This window comes from Arvicanthis niloticus, chromosome 24 (assembly GCF_011762505.2).
Source record: "Arvicanthis niloticus isolate mArvNil1 chromosome 24, mArvNil1.pat.X, whole genome shotgun sequence".
NCBI lineage: Eukaryota > Metazoa > Chordata > Mammalia > Rodentia > Muridae > Arvicanthis > Arvicanthis niloticus.
This window is the reverse complement of record NC_133432.1, coordinates 20,553,081-20,568,678: the sequence shown is the minus strand read 5'-3', so window position 1 is coordinate 20,568,678 and position 15,598 is coordinate 20,553,081. Positions and strand designations below refer to the sequence as shown.

The 15,598-nt window shown below is 43.6% G+C and overlaps 1 protein-coding gene across 4 annotated transcripts in view; it reads right to left on the bottom strand.

Annotated features, from left to right (window-relative positions):
- The window catches only part of Rabgef1 (RAB guanine nucleotide exchange factor 1), a 42,210-nt gene extending 33,798 nt beyond the window's left edge, over positions 1-8,412 (bottom strand). The window contains exon 1 of one of the 4 annotated variants that reach the window (XM_076923043.1): positions 8,310-8,412. The gene's annotated coding sequence lies outside the window, so the exon portion shown is untranslated. Of the gene's footprint in view, positions 1-7,580; positions 8,271-8,309 lie in introns of those variants that run through there. The other 3 variants (XM_076923045.1, XM_076923046.1, XM_076923044.1) reach the window with 3 other exon arrangements.
- Between the last annotated feature and the right edge of the window lie 7,186 nt (positions 8,413-15,598).

The window sequence follows — 15,598 nt, the reverse complement described above, 5'->3', positions numbered from 1 at the left end:
CACAGCACCACAAACTATATATGGTGACTTATGCCTATGATACTTGCACCCATGTGAAGGCAAGAGGCTCAGGAATTCAAGGTCATCCTCATCTACATAGTAAACAGGTGGATGGGATACATAAGACATTGTCTCAAAAAGGAAAAAAAGAGGGCTGGAGAGATGGCTCAGTGGTTAAGAGCACTCACTGACTGCTCTTCCAGAGGTCCTAAGTTCAATTCCCAGCAACCACATAGTGGCTCACAACCATCTGTAATGGGATCTGATACCCTATTCTGGTGTGTCTGAAGACAGATATAGTGAACTCATATAAATAAAAATAAATAAATCTTTAAAAAAAAAAAAAAAAGAAAAGAAAAGAAAAGAAAGGAAGGAAGGAAGCCAGCCAGCCACACAATCCTTATAAGCCAAACACTTGGAAGGCTAAAAGAGGAAGATTGCAAGTTCAAGGGCATCTTGAACTAGCTAGCAAAACCTGTCAAAAAACAAAGAATATATAAGAAGTGTCTCAAGGCTAGTGAGATGTCTCGGCAGGTGAAGGCATCTGTAGTACAAGCCTGATGATTTCAGTTCAGTTCCTAGGACCCATAATAGGCACACACAGACATGTATAAATAAGTTGTTTACAGAAGTTATTAGAGGGAGCTGAAGAGCCGGCTTAGTGGTTAAGAGCACTTGCTGATCTTGCAGAGGACCTACCTGGGTTCTGTTCCCAGGTAGAACATGGTGGTTAAAAACTGCCTGTAACTCCAGCTCCAGAGGATCCAGTATCTTCTGGCCTCCTCAGGCATTACATGCACACACATATAGGCAAACACACCCATATAAATACAATTAAGTTATCTTAAAAAATTAAAAAGTTATCTTAAAAAGTTAGAAAGAAAATGGAATAAATGTGATGGGGGCAGGGGCTGGGAGTGTAGTGCAGAGGTATAGAACTTCCCTAAAAGGTACTAAGTACTGGGTTTGACCCCCGGGACCACAAACATATGGCTAAATAGACTACTTCATGTTGTCTCTGTCATAATACATTCTAGTTTGTAGGGCAGGTTATAACATAATAAAGTATTCTAGAAGTCAGCATTTGGGCATGGAAGCATGTTACCATCCAAATCTCACCGATAGCATTAAAAGTGGTCTGTCCATGGCTGGCCAGTACCTGAAACCCTCCACAAACTCTACACACTTTCACAGACTGAAACACAATTAATTAATGTCATCAAGACATGAACTTTGGTTTTTTTCCTTTTTCTTCTCTTTAATGCACTACTGAGGATGAAGATCTGTGCACATACTGTGTGCTCTGCACACCAGACCTGTGGTGAATTCTAGTCCATCTATCTCTTCTGCCTTTGATTCTCTTTCTGTTTTTATAATTCTCATTTGCATTATCCTATTGTAGTCAGAGCTTTGGCCACTGGTCCAACTCATTCTTCAGGGCACATTAAAAAAAAAAACAATATCAAAAGTTTGATGGAAATGCAATTAAGAAGGCACAACATCACACAACTATATCTAGACAAGGATGGTCCCACCTTCTGCTGACTAAGGATAAATACGAACAGTCTCCTGGCTAACCATGCCGGCACTCTAGAATCTTAGCTATTGTTACTGAAAAAGTAACCTTTCAGTGTGTAAGACACAGTGACTTCCTAGCCTGAGATGAGGGGCCTGTTCCACCCTTAAGCATAAACCCTGTGTGTACACTTTTCAAGCTAATGCTCTCTGCTGAAGCTGGACTCTCAAAACCTGCTTCTATCTCAAAGTATGTGTCTAGAGACAAATCCTCACTCATTTGTTATCCTTTCAACACACCTTGTGCTCCTGTCAGCCTTTTCCATGCATCCAAAACACACAAACACACTCTCTCTCTCTCTCTCTCTCTCTCTCTCTCTCTCACACACACACACACACACACACACACACACACACAGATAATGCACGTGGTTCTGACTGTCCAACAACACAAAATAGATCTATTCAAGGCATTTGCCAGACAGCACAAGATCAAAGTAAAAGCCAAAAAAATATTTGAGGGTAGTAAAAAACTGTACAAGCTTACCTGAATCATCTAAAACAGACCCTTGATTGGATAGTAAGATCGAAACTCTTGGATCATGAGACCAGGAGTAATTCAGCTAAGATACAACAGACAGAACTCACAACCCTTCCAGGCATGTGGAAATTGAAGGACTGAGCTAAGGAGTTTCTGATTATCTTTCAAGGCCAGGAAACCATTATACTCCTTTCTCAACTGGCTACTAACAAGCAAAGTCACCTTTGTAGCTCTGGACTGGATAGTTCAGACGTCAACCCAAGCACTTGGTACACAGCTGGTCCTTGATCCCCACACCTTAAGTCTGCATATACTCTGAATCACTCAGCTACTTGTTTTCCTGTGTGTTACCAGCAGCAGGGTGGGCAAGCCCTTAAAAGTCATTAAGAATCCTTTCTGCCACAAGATGTGGTACCAGAGGTATGCTCTACTTAGGAAAATTATAGTATAACACAAAGAGAGTTTCATCCACTAATAAACATTTTGAGCTCAATCTTTAAAAGCATCCTTTAACTGTGCTCCAAAGTGCCATCTAAAGAAAAAGAAACTGCTTTAGTAAACAGAATGCCTAAAATTAGAAAACTCTATACTCTATTATAGAAGGACTAAAAAACTAAAATATGGTCATTATATACTTTTAACTTGAAAGCATAGAAAATTATAAATATAACCTATATAAAAATTCCCCAAATTATGAGCAAAGTACAATGAGACAGATATGAAAAGGTCACATGAAAGGCATTACTTTTCACTACACTTAAAAAAAAAAGGAAAGAAAAAGAAAAAAGAAACAGAACTCGAAATTACAAAAAATAAAAATAAAAAATAAAAAAGGCCAAGTGTGGTGGCACATACCTCTAATCCCAGTGAGACAAAGGCAGGCAGATTACTGAGGTCACTCTGTCCTACAGAGTGAGTTCAAGGCCACACTGAGCTACAAACTGGAGACTTACCTCAAACTAACAAAAAGAATAAAAAATAAAATACAAGATCAGCACAATTTTCATATAAAGAACCATTAGTACGTTTAGGCTACTAAAGTGTAGATTAATACAAATAAGTACTTTTATCAGAGAAAAAATAGAGTTATCTCTATGCTAAAATTCCCAAGTACAGATGTTAACTAATACCACATGAGCACGCATCTGAAGACACTGTATCTCCTACTTCCGATGAATAACAGTAGCAGGAGAGATTAAAAAAAAAAATCAGAAGCTGATTTCATGCCCAAATGCTAACAACTGATCTTCTAGAATACTTTATTATGTTATAACCTGCCCTACAAACTAGAATGTGTTATGACAGAGACAACATGAAGCAGCAAATTTAGCCATATATATTTTATATATTTTATATATTTTATATATTTTCTGGTCCTGGGGGTCAAACCCAATACTTAGTACTTTTAAGGAAAGTACTATACCCATATACATACAATAAAATCATTCTTAAAAAATAAATTAGAAAGAAAATGAAATAAATGTGACTCGTGAGGGAGGGCTGAGAGTATGGTGCAGATAAAGGACTATGCATTGAATATTCTCTTAAAAAGTTTAGAGTTCATTAAAAACTTTAAAAACCACAGCTTATTTTATTCTCTAAAAAAATAATAACCCTCATTTTTCTTTCAGGGGTGGGGAGATGGCTGAGAGTAAACATGCCTGCTCACCAAGCCTAACAATTTGAGTTTGGTCACCAAGGGCCCATACTGTGCAAGAAGAAAACTAACCACCACGGAATGTCTTCTGACCTCTACACGTGTCCTGAGCATGCATTTGCACAGGTACATGCTCACACACATACAAACTAATTAATTACAAAATGACTTTAATCTCATTTTTAATTTTTAAAGATTTCTTTTTATATGTATGAGTGTTTGCCTACATGTGTGCCTGGTGCCTACCAAGGCCAGACGAAAACATCAGATTCTCTAGAACTGGAGTTACAGGTTGTTGTGAGGTGCCATATGGGTGCTAGCATGCAAACCCAAGTCCTCTCCAAGATTAGCAAGTGCTCTTGACCACTGAGCCGTCTCTCCAGCCCTCACCCCAAATTTAATTTAAAAATTAAGTCCCCACATTTAATCTTAAAATACCACAAATTCGATTACAATGACTATGTTGAATTAATGGCAACTCAGGAGACTCACTTGAAAAGTGGTCCATAGTTTACTCAGGATGGGGGTGTAGTGGCACACACCTGGTCTACATAGTGAGTTCTAGGACAGCCAGAGCTACATAGAGAGACACTGTCTCAACAAAACAAACAACACAAGATTTCACTCAGTTCCATCTTGGCTGTCCTGTGCCTGACAAAGGATCACACCATGCTGTAAGGTTCAAGCCCTCAAGGCTTTGGCTACATTCTTGCTTCAGATCCTTTAACAATCTCCTCCCTATCATTTGGGAATAAAGAGCTTATGACTTGGGGCAGGAAGGAAGATCAGTGGTACAGTATTGGCACAGCATGTGCTCCACACTCCCAGGAACCAGCCCAAGACCCCAGCTCAGTGTGTATGTACAGTCTCTGGTTCCTACTCAAGATGAACAAGGCTTATCCCTCTGATCATAATTTATGACTTCTGTTACATCTAATTAACTGATCATAATCACCATAATTGGCTGTCCTGATGATTGTAAGCCTGTAAAGTATGCTACCAAAAACAAGGAAAACTTCTCTTACTCAAGCAAAGTTATACTTCCTACCTCCATGGGAAGAGCTTCATTAAAAACAGAAATCTCTGAAAACAGGCATGAGGCTGGAGAGACGGCTCAGGGGTTAAGAGAATACACTGCTCTCTTAGAAACCCCAAGTCTAATTCCCAGTACCATATCAGGGGACCTGACAGCCTCTTCTGGTCTTTTAGGGTACCCCATTTGTACATACCTACACACACACACAAATACAGAGCATACATACATAATTAAAAAAAATAAAGGCAGCCATCAAAGTGTCCAGCATGTCAGCAAGTACCCCAACCAGTGAGTGACAGCCCAGACCTTCTCCTGTGACTTTAACAGAGTCTCACTAAGTTGCACTAAGTGACTTTTTAACTAAGTCTCACTAAGAGACTAAGTCTGCATTGGCAATCCTCTGCTTCAGCCTCCTAAGTAGATGGGGTTACAGGTTTGCTAGAACACAGCCTCTTCTTAAAAGTGTTTTGGGAACTTAATTCAAACATTTAAAAAATACCAGTTTTTTAAATAATAATCAACGTGATAGGGTCAACAGTTGCTTCCCCTGTGCACACTACTTCTTATAGTGTTGTGAGCATTGGGCAAGAGTTTCAAAATGGTTGGCCTCTTCCATGAAACTCTCATTTTTATCGGGGTGACTTTATTATCAGGCTAAGAAAGCCACCTAGCAGTGTTTCTACTGATGCATAGGTGTTAGCTGCAGATAGCTCTGCTACAGATGCTTATCTCACAGTCAATAAAATAAGCACCAAAATTTAAATGTATACAGTCAAGATTTAAGATTCTACAGTATCTAGTCAAAGACTGGGAGAAGTCCAGGGATTACTCTCATGCAGTCAGCAAGTACTCATGGAACCTATAAATACCCAATATGAATTGAGAGTGGAGAGATAAAAATAATTTCCTGTTATTGGGAATTTATGAGGGAGTCGATCTTAGTACACAATTCAACTCAAATACTTAATCGCCAGAAAAGACAGCCATGCAAGACAGTACGTAACACAGAACTACACAATCATCTTCAACCACACAGCAGCCTGTGTGTGTGAGCTGCTGCTTAAAAGTTGTCGTAACCGAAGGATGGCTTTGCTTCATGCCCTTCCATGGCCTTGTCACCAGCCCAGAAAAGCCCCACACCCCAGCATCTCTGCCCTGCACCTCCCTTCAACACTCTTCAAGTAGCTGCCTCCAAAATTCCCATTCCAGCTTATTTGTTTGAACTGTTACACATTTTTCAACACCTTAGGCAGATATTTCCTGGTCCCTTCTTCCATCCTCCACACTTCACAAGGTTGGCCTGTGTTCTGATTCTCAGCACTCTATTCTCAGCACACAGCATGATAAAATTCTGTGAAGATTTTTGTTTTCTTTCTCTGTACTGCTGGGGATAGAACCCAAGGCCTTGGTACAAACTAGGCTAGCATCGTACACCTTAAAGTATTTCTACTGCCCACTATCACGTGTGCAGCTGGTGCCCTTGGAGACTGGAGAAGGGCATTAGATCCCCTGGATCTGGAGTTAGACAGTTGTGAGCCACCATTTCCAAACCAGGATCCCGTACAAGAGCAGCCAAATCTCTTTAACCATTGAGCTAATTCTCTAGCCAAAATTTTTTAAGCAAGTAAAAACTCAAATCCTGACTGTACCCTTAACCCTCTGATTAAGAAACTAAATCTTGAAGACTGTCTTGAAGGTGTACTGTCCTTTTAAGTCAGTCTCTTTCTTTCTCTCTCTCTCTCTCTCTCTCTCTCTCTCTCTCTCTCTTCCTTAACACCTGTGCTTAATTCTATAATACAACTGTTTCTTAATAAACTCCGACTTCATTTCATCGAAAATAAAGGGATGTGGGAAGGTGGCAAAAGTAAAGTACTTGCCATACAAGCATGAGAACCTGAATTCAGATCCCCAGTACTCACATAAAGAGTGTTCCCTGTAGCTTCTGGGCTAGCTATCCAGTCTAGGTGAACCCAGGCTCACTGAGAACCTGTCTCAATGAGAGCCAAGGCTAGTACAAAACCAAGGAAGACATCTAACAGTTGCTAGTCTCTGGCCTCCACGTGCACACATGGTGAACACACATACCAAAAGAAAGACAGGCAAGGCAGTGGTCCACACCTGCAGTCTCACCACTTGAGGGGCACAGGCAGGAGGATTGCTCCAAGTTCAGAGTCTTGCCTGATCTACACAGCCGCCCAGAGCTGTAGTGTGAGACCCTGTCCCCAAAAATAAATACACAAATCAAAATAAATAATCCCTGTAACGTTCAAAGACTGAATAGAAGCTGGGATTGTAGTTCAGTTAAACAGCTCCTACCTAGCATGTGTCGGTCATCACTAAAGAGCAAGCTGCTTCTCCTCCCACCACTAACCCCTCCCCAACACCCCCCACCCGAAATACTCTATATAGCCTTGACTGTCCTGGAACTCACTCTGTAGACGAGCCTGGTTCAAACTCATAGAGATCTGCCTGCCTCTGCCTCCTAGATTCTGGGATTAAAGGCGTGCACCACCACTGCCCAGTAACAAGCTTCTTGACAAGACAATTTTATTTTAGACTCTTCTTTCTTCTTTTAACTGCGACTCTGGGGGGCAGGGGATCGAATTTTACTCTGTAGTATAGGCTGCCCTCAAACTCACTATATAACCCTGTTGATGTCAAACACCCAAGACTGTTCCTGCCTCAATTTCCAAATACTGGGATGTCAGAAGTGGCTGACTAATTCTGTCTTCCTTTGAAAAGTAATTCTAGGTTTGTAGGTTAAAAGGCCCAACTGTTAACTACCAGGAGGTGGCATGGGGTGGGGGTGGAGGGACGACAGGGGCTCTTACCACAAAACTAGGTGACGCTGTAAACTTCTGCCAAAGTGTCACATCTAAACTCCACGGGCAGCCGGAGCCTACCACATCCAGCAACACATTTCCCAACCACAGAGGTTGGTCATCAGCTCTGAGACACAGCCAGCTGCCAATGACCTAGTCTCCAAGGCGCTTCCCTCTATGGAGCGAACTTCCGCGAAGGGATGGAGGGACATCCCCTCGGCTCTCCTTCCAGACAGCTCGGAATCAGGGACTGCCTTTATTATTTTCTTCCATAAGAGGGTCTTCCTAAGTGGCAGAGGCTGACCTCAAACTCGGGCCAATCCTCCTGCCTCAGCTTCAGGACTTCTCATTCAGAGACACCCATAACCTTGGCCCCTGGCACCAGCTACAAGTATTCAAAACCCCGCGCCACGGCAGCCCGCACCATCCCCGAGACCCACGCGGGCTCCGGATGGGACCCGCCCGGCTGCAACCTCAACTCCGGACTCGGGTGGGATCCGAGAGGCAGCGGACAACCCGGGAGCGTGTCCTCCCGTGAGCCCGAGTCCCGCCGAGCTGTGAAGAACTCGGCCGAGGTGGAGAGGCCGAGAGCAGGGCTCTGGCGGCCTGGCCCTCCGCACCCGCCCGCCCGGGTGAGAGGCGGAACGGAGCGGTCCGGGGTCAGCGCGCAGCCGGACACCGCCGCCGCCGTCCCGCTCCGAGAGGGAACGCGCCTCCGTAGCCCCCGTCCCTCCGAACCTGATCCGCGGCTCCGCCGGCGTCCGACAGCCGCTCCCAGCGCCGCTTCAGTCAGTCGGGTCCCGGCCCCGCCCCTGCCCCCGCACGCCCCGCCCCCGGCACCACGAGCACGCGCCCGTTGCGTGCGCGTTACGTCATTTCCGTGACGCTTTGGACTTCCGGGGACTGGGTGCTGCGGGCCGGGAAAGATAGTTCTGCCCAGGAGGTTGTCTACCAGAAACGCTGTAGGGACAGTCCCTGAGAGCAGGGGACACCGAGTGACCGTGAGGCCATCGCTGACGTGTCTGTGACTCGTGAGAAGCCGCCGTTTCCCTGTCATCCCTCATTCCGTCTACCAGCTTCGGCTTGTACTACTATCCTGAGGACGACAAGGAGCCCGAGGACAGTCATAGCACGAAACGGGACATCAAAGCCTGAGTCCAGGAGACACTTCCCAGCATGTAGCGAATGCGGCCGCCAGAGGGAAATAAAAACACAACTTGTGAGGAGTTAGCAGGGAATAGATAGGGAAAAGATCTAGAGGGAGGAAGTTAGCACATGACTGCCTGTCTGTAAAGATAGATAACGCTCCCACTCAGTTGAGATGCCACCTCGCTAGCTTTTGTTATCTCCATGGGCCAAGAAGGAGTGATAGGAAAGCGGAGGAGAGAATTCAGAAAGGAAAAAGATAGGCGAGTCCTACAAATTGATCAACCCAGAATCTATGAGAAGGGCTCGAAGCTCAGGAAAACAAAACAAAAACAAAAAATATTTTCAATAGAATGCTTTTTCCCCGTCTCAATAAATGCCTGTTTTCACCTTTTCTGACTCTTTACTTTTTTGTTTGTTTGTTCGTTTTCTTTTTTCCCCCCACTCCCTGGGCATTCAACTCATGTTTGCCCATAGGAAGAACCTGGTCACCTGGGCAGGTGGTCCACAGAAGTGACACTCCTGGTTTGCCATCAGAGATCTTGGGACTTTAAAATGGTTCAAGTCGAGAGAACCTTAAGGAAATTGGCCTAATAGCAACCAAGCTGTGAGCCCAGCACTGGGGAGGTGGAGACCGGGTTCAGGAGTTCTCATCTCTAGTGTTCTTGGCCTGGGCAAATAAAAGGAAGGTTGCAGGTTTCATAACAAGAGCACATGAGGAGGATGTGGAAGTTCTGATTATAAAGGGAGCTTTTAAAGACCCAGCCGCCGGGCGGTGGTGGCACACGCCTGTAATCCCAGCACTTGGGAGGCAGAGGCAGGCGGATTTCTGAGTTCCAGGCCAGCCTGGTCTACAGAGTGAGTTCCAGGACAGCCAGGACTACACAGAGAAACTCTGTCTCGAAAAAACAAAAGAAAGAAAGAAAGAAAGAAAGAAAGAAAGAAAGAAAGAAAGAAAGAAAGAAAGAAAGAAAGAAAGGAAGGAAGGAAGGAAGGAAGAAAGAAAGGAAGGAAGAAAGAAAGAGCCGTGCTGGACACAAGGATGTTGGGTGCCAGACATGGTCAGGTTGGCTTAGGAAAGTGGCTCCAAGTTGGATGTTTTAAGGTCTATGAAGATTAAAGGCGCAGACACTTCTAGTAGTGAGGTGAAGAGAAGTTTTATGGACGAAGATTACAAGAGAGGTTTTGGTGTGTAAAGATTTGCCATTCAAGCTTGGCAACCTGAATCTGAATCCTAGAACTGGCCTGACCCATCCACGCCCCCCCACCCTTCAAAAAAACAGTGGAAGGAGAGGCTGGAGAGATGGCTCAGTGGTTAAGAGCAGTGGTTGCTCTTCCAGAGGACCTGGGTTCAATTCCCAGCAATCACATGGTAGCTCACAACTGTCTGCAACTCCAGTTGCAGAGGTTCCAATACCCTCCCATAGACATACAAGCAGTCAAAATATCAATGTACATAAAATAAATAAATGATTTAACAAAAAGTGGAAGGAGCGATCTAACTCACAGAGATGTCCTCTGAGCTCCATACAAGGATCATGGCATCCACACACAATAATCATAGTTTAAAAAAAAAAAAAAAAAGTAAGGAAAGTGAGGAAGACTCCCTGGGCACATTTACTACAGAAGGGGAAAAAAAAGTGTTAATGCTTTTAGCGTCAGGGAAAGATAGCTGGATTATTAGAAGTCATCTTACTACTTAGTCAGCTATGAGCAGGATAGTGCCAACTGCACGCGAGCTTGCTCCATTGGGTTATCTCAAACCTGATTGCAAACATCTTTGTTTCTCATCCCTGGTGTTCTCCACCTCGATGCTTGAAAACTCTTAATGTTCCTTTAAACTGTGTTCACGTATGACTTGCTCAGTGACTATACAAAGTTCACAGATACCATGGTACGTGCTTAGAATCCCAGTCCCTGGGACGCTGAGGTGGGAGGAACAGGAGTTGAAGCTACATTACAAGTTTGAGGGCAGCCTTATCTACATGAGACCATATTAAATTGTTTTTTAAAAGTTCACGTTACCATGGTGAATATGTCATCTAAGACAATCTGGAAATCCTGGGAGGGCCATTATCACTCACACTTGGCTACAAATACTATGATGCTGTTTTGTGTCCACAGGCTCAATACACGATGCCATCTCTGGCTTAAAGTGCAGTCACAAAACACCAACCTGAGTTACAATCCCTGCTTTCAATCTAAACACCAACAAGTGGGGCTTCATTGATTCCCTCTCCTCGGTTTTTTCTTAAGTGTCTATTATTCGACATATTATAAAACAAAGGTATCTTTGCTGAGGAGTTCAATTCTAGTGAACAGGTTAAAAGACATGGTTAACTTGATAAACACACTTAACCAAGCCTGATGACCTGAGTTCCAGATGGTGGGAAAGAACTGACTCCTGCAAGTTGTCCTCTGACCACCAAGTATATGACAGGACATGCACACATGCATGTACACACGTGCACACACACATAAAAGTAATGTCTTTTTTTTTTTTTTTTAAGGGAAAAAAAAGTTAGCTGAACATTCAGGAGGCAGAAACAGAAGGATCTCTGTGATTTGAGGGTACCTTGGAAAGTTCCAAGACAGTCAGAGCAACTGTGAGACCATCTCAAACTGAATAAATTTTTAGTTTTAGTTTTATTTTAAAATTTAAAATACTGTTACATCCTCCGGTGGTGGAGCCAACAAATAAATCTCCAGTAGATGGCGCCGTGAGGACAAACGATGCAGAGAAGAGGGAACAAGACAATCAAGAAAGACATTTGCAGTTTGAGCTGGCCATCATAGCACATGCTGGTAATCGCCAGGTTACAGAAGCAGGAGAATTGTGAGTTGGAGTCCAGCCTTGACTCTATAGGAAGGAAGGGCGGGCAAGCAGACAAGCCCAAGGTCAGCGTGGGAAGGAACTAGCTAGGGTACCCTGGAAGCTCTGACTCACTGACGCTGTTAATGGAACAATCGGATCCTCGTCCCTTTATCGTTCCTCTGCCAGTTTTGGTGTTGCTTATTGATTTAAAGGGGGAAATTATCAAGCTGAGTAACTTCTGCTGCAATCAGGAATGAAAATCTGTTACTAAAACGCTGGATTAATCCCAACATGATTAATCTGATGTGTTTGTTCATAAATATCCATTGCCCCGTCTACTTTAAAATTTTAATGTTTATATTTATAGGTGTTTTGCCAACACGTATGTTTGTGTAGGACATGCATGCAGTGCCCTCCAGAGGCCAAAAGAAGGCATCAGCCTCCTGGAACTGGAGTTACAGAAGGTTATTTATGCCTAGGAAGGTGCCGGGAATTGAACCTGGGTCCTCTGTAAGAGCAGCCAATGCATTTAATCAATGAGCCATCATCTCTCCAGCCCTTTACCACACCTTGTCATTGGTGATTACCATGTAAAATATTTTCATTTTATTTTTGGTTTTTCATGACAAGGTTTTCTGTGTGTGTGTGTGTGTGTGTGTGTGTGTGTGTGTGTGTGTGTGTGTGTGTCCAGAGGCACTGGATTCACCTGGAGCTGTTAAGAAGTGGTCGTTAGCAATGTGATGTGTGCTAGAGGCTAGGTAAAATGTCTGTTAAGGCCTATGTGACAGTTACCTGGCTAGCCTGCCATTATAAGGAAACTTTCTCATATGTTTTTGTTGTTACTAGAAAACTTTCTAATGCCAAGATTGATTACATATTCTGTTATGTTCTGTGCCCTTGAAAACCAATCACAATAGAAGTCTGTTTTGTATTGTCACCCACAATAAGCTTGGACCTGAACCAACCACCCACCAGCACTCCCTGCACCTATGTATCCTTTTATGGTATTTGCTTTTATAAGACGGTCCTGGGATGGACCCCAACACAAGAGAGACGTCTGCACCAAAATAAGAATATTTGAAATAGGACTTCCATTTTGTGTAGTGGTCTAATAAAGTTTAAGTTCCCAAGACCTCCCTGGGAACTGACATCCTACCTGGCAGAAAGAGACATGTACGTGGGTAACTGACATCCTGGTTGGCAAGTTAAGACATGAATATTAGACAAGACAAGTCCCCTGCCACAGTTGAATATGCCAACCAATGGAAACAGGATATGTGTCCAACAAAGACATGTTCCTAAGGAAATCCCCTATCCCTAAATCCTGATTTATGGCACAGACGTTTGTGGATTTGGGCCTTAAAAATGCTATGGGATCTTAACTCAGGATCACGATTCAGTTTCTGAATTTGGACCTCGGCCTTTGTCGGGTCCATCAGTCCTGAGGCATATACTCAATAAACTATCTCTGTCTGACTGAGATCAATGTTTGTGTGGTTTGTGAGGCGATTCCTGAACCCCATCAATGTGGGTACCTGGAATCAAACCTGGGTCCTCTTCGAGAGAAGCCTCCAGCTGCTGAGCCATCTCTGGAGCCCTGAGATTTACCTTTGAACTGGTGGACTAAGTGGAAAACAGACCATACCGTACTCAGTTTTATGGGTGGGCCTTGATTAGGCAGTGGAGGGTCTGACTCTGGAAAGCGGGAGGGAGTGATGGCTTTCAGAGCATCTTATGTTGTATGCTGGAGAGAAGAGAGGAATCGAGAGCCTTGGGAGACTGCTCAGGAGCTCCTCAACAGTACCCAGGCTCTATTCTCAAACCCAAATGGTGGCTTTCAACCATCTGTAACGCCAGTTCCAGGGGACCTGACACCCTCTTCTGAAGGTACCACGTACACATGCATGTCTACCGGGTAGACATACATGCAAAAATACTCATATATATACATCTAAAAAGAGGAAAGAAAAACACCGTGAGTTAGGCATAGTGGTTCACACCTTTGATCCCAGCATATAGAGGTCAGGTAGTGGAGGCAGGAGGACCACTGCAAGCTTAAGGTTAACCCAGTCTGTACAAAGTGCAGGCCAGCCAGGATGACATAGCAAGACCCTCAGGCCTCTGTGCTGATGAACTGAACCTTCCCCGAGATGAGACCAAATAAATACCTCCTCCAGAGAGCTGCTCCTGGCTGGTATTTGGCTGCAGAATTGAGAAAGGGAGCCAATCCAGGAGGTAATCCGGGGTTCAGCCAAACCAAGAAGTATCTGTAGCAACACAGTTGAAAGACTTCACAGGCGACAACATGCATGGATTCAAGCTTCGTGTAGGAGATGCCATGGCAGTCAACAATGGACTATGTGGGGGAATGAGAGGCCCGTCAGGGTGGTGCTGATTTTGGTGAACGGTGCTACCGGAGATTGAGAAAAATGACGAGGCAGGAGAGAAGAGGAAAGAGTGCCCGTTCTTTTTTTTTTTTTTTTTTTTTTCTTTTTTGGTTTTTTCAAGGCAGGGTTTCTCTGTGTATCCCTGTCTGTCCTGGAACTCACTCTGTAGACCAGGCTGGCCTCGAACTCAGAAATCCGCCTGCCCCTGCCTCCCAAGTGTTGGGATTAAAGGCGTGCGCCACCACTGCCCGGCTAAGGGTGCCCGTTCTTAAGTAGCCATGCAAGCAGTGATGTTAACAGGTAATTTGAGCATAGCATCTCATTCACATCCGAGGAAAGAAGCCCAGACGAGATTATAATATTATATAATATATATTTATTATATTTATTATATAATAAATTATAATATATTATTATAGACGCACACATGGGATATGTATGAATCAGGGTTCTCTAGAGCCACAGAGCTTATAGAAGGTCTCTCTATATTGAGGGAATTTATTGCAATGATGCAGTCTATAGTTAACATCGGGGCAGCTGTGGGTTAGAAGTCCAAGAATCTAAGCAGTTGTTCAGTCCCATGAGGCTAGACTTCTGTAGAAGCTGGAATCCTGAAGAAGTAGGTTCCAACAGATGTGCTGGCAAGTAAGTGCAAGCAGGGGGAGAGTGAATCTTCCTTCTTCCAATGTCCTTATGTAGGCCTCCAGCAGATGTGGCCCAGATTAAAGGTGTGCACCACCATGCCTGGATCTGGGACATGGTTTGTCCCAGGCTGACCTTGAACTCTGAGATCTTCTTGCTCAGTCTCCTTGGATTGAAGGCATGTACTACCTTGCCTGCTCCTAAGCTTTTCATAGCCACTGTGCCTCAAGATCTCCATGCCAAGATCCAGGTCAGAAACTCGTGTCTTCCAGCCTTTAGATCTGGATCACAGGTGAGCCCTCCATTTCTGGATTGTAGTTCACTCTAGATATACTCAAGTTGACAACCAGGAATATCCATCACAGGACAGCTATCCATGGATTGTCTCTCAGTTCCAAGTTCACCTTTCATTGCTTTTTCGGGAGGAAATCAATGGAAACGGAGACCTTTTGAATTTTTTAAAAAGTGATATTTCTCTTTGTCGGTAGGGGGCGCGGGTGAGCCACGGAGCAGACAGTATTTGCCTTCCTGGATGTGCTCGGTCCAGCACCAATGCTTGTTGAGTTAAACCAGAACTGTTTGTTGGTTTTATACTGCAGTGCTCTCAGGCAAGCACTTGGAGACTTCCCTGGCATTCTGTAAACCAAGAAGAACTGGACCTCAATTCTGGAGAGAGAAAGGAATTCTTCCTTTGGTCTCTATCTGAACTTTAGACCAAGGCTTCTTAAAACGTTTTCACTCCTGATTTCTAGGGGGTGGGGCTTGACATTTTATATAACTGGGTATATGGTAAAATAGGTTCACAAGCTAAACATTTACTAAAAATAAATCATAAAAGAATTTTAGAATAACTCTTTAGGGTGTGATATATATGTGTGTATGTATATGTATATATGTATATGTGTACAGATATATGCACAAAAGTGTATACATATACATATATGTATATGTATACATATATACATATATACATATACATATATGTATATATGTGTATATAGTATATATACATATGTATTATATATACACATATATAA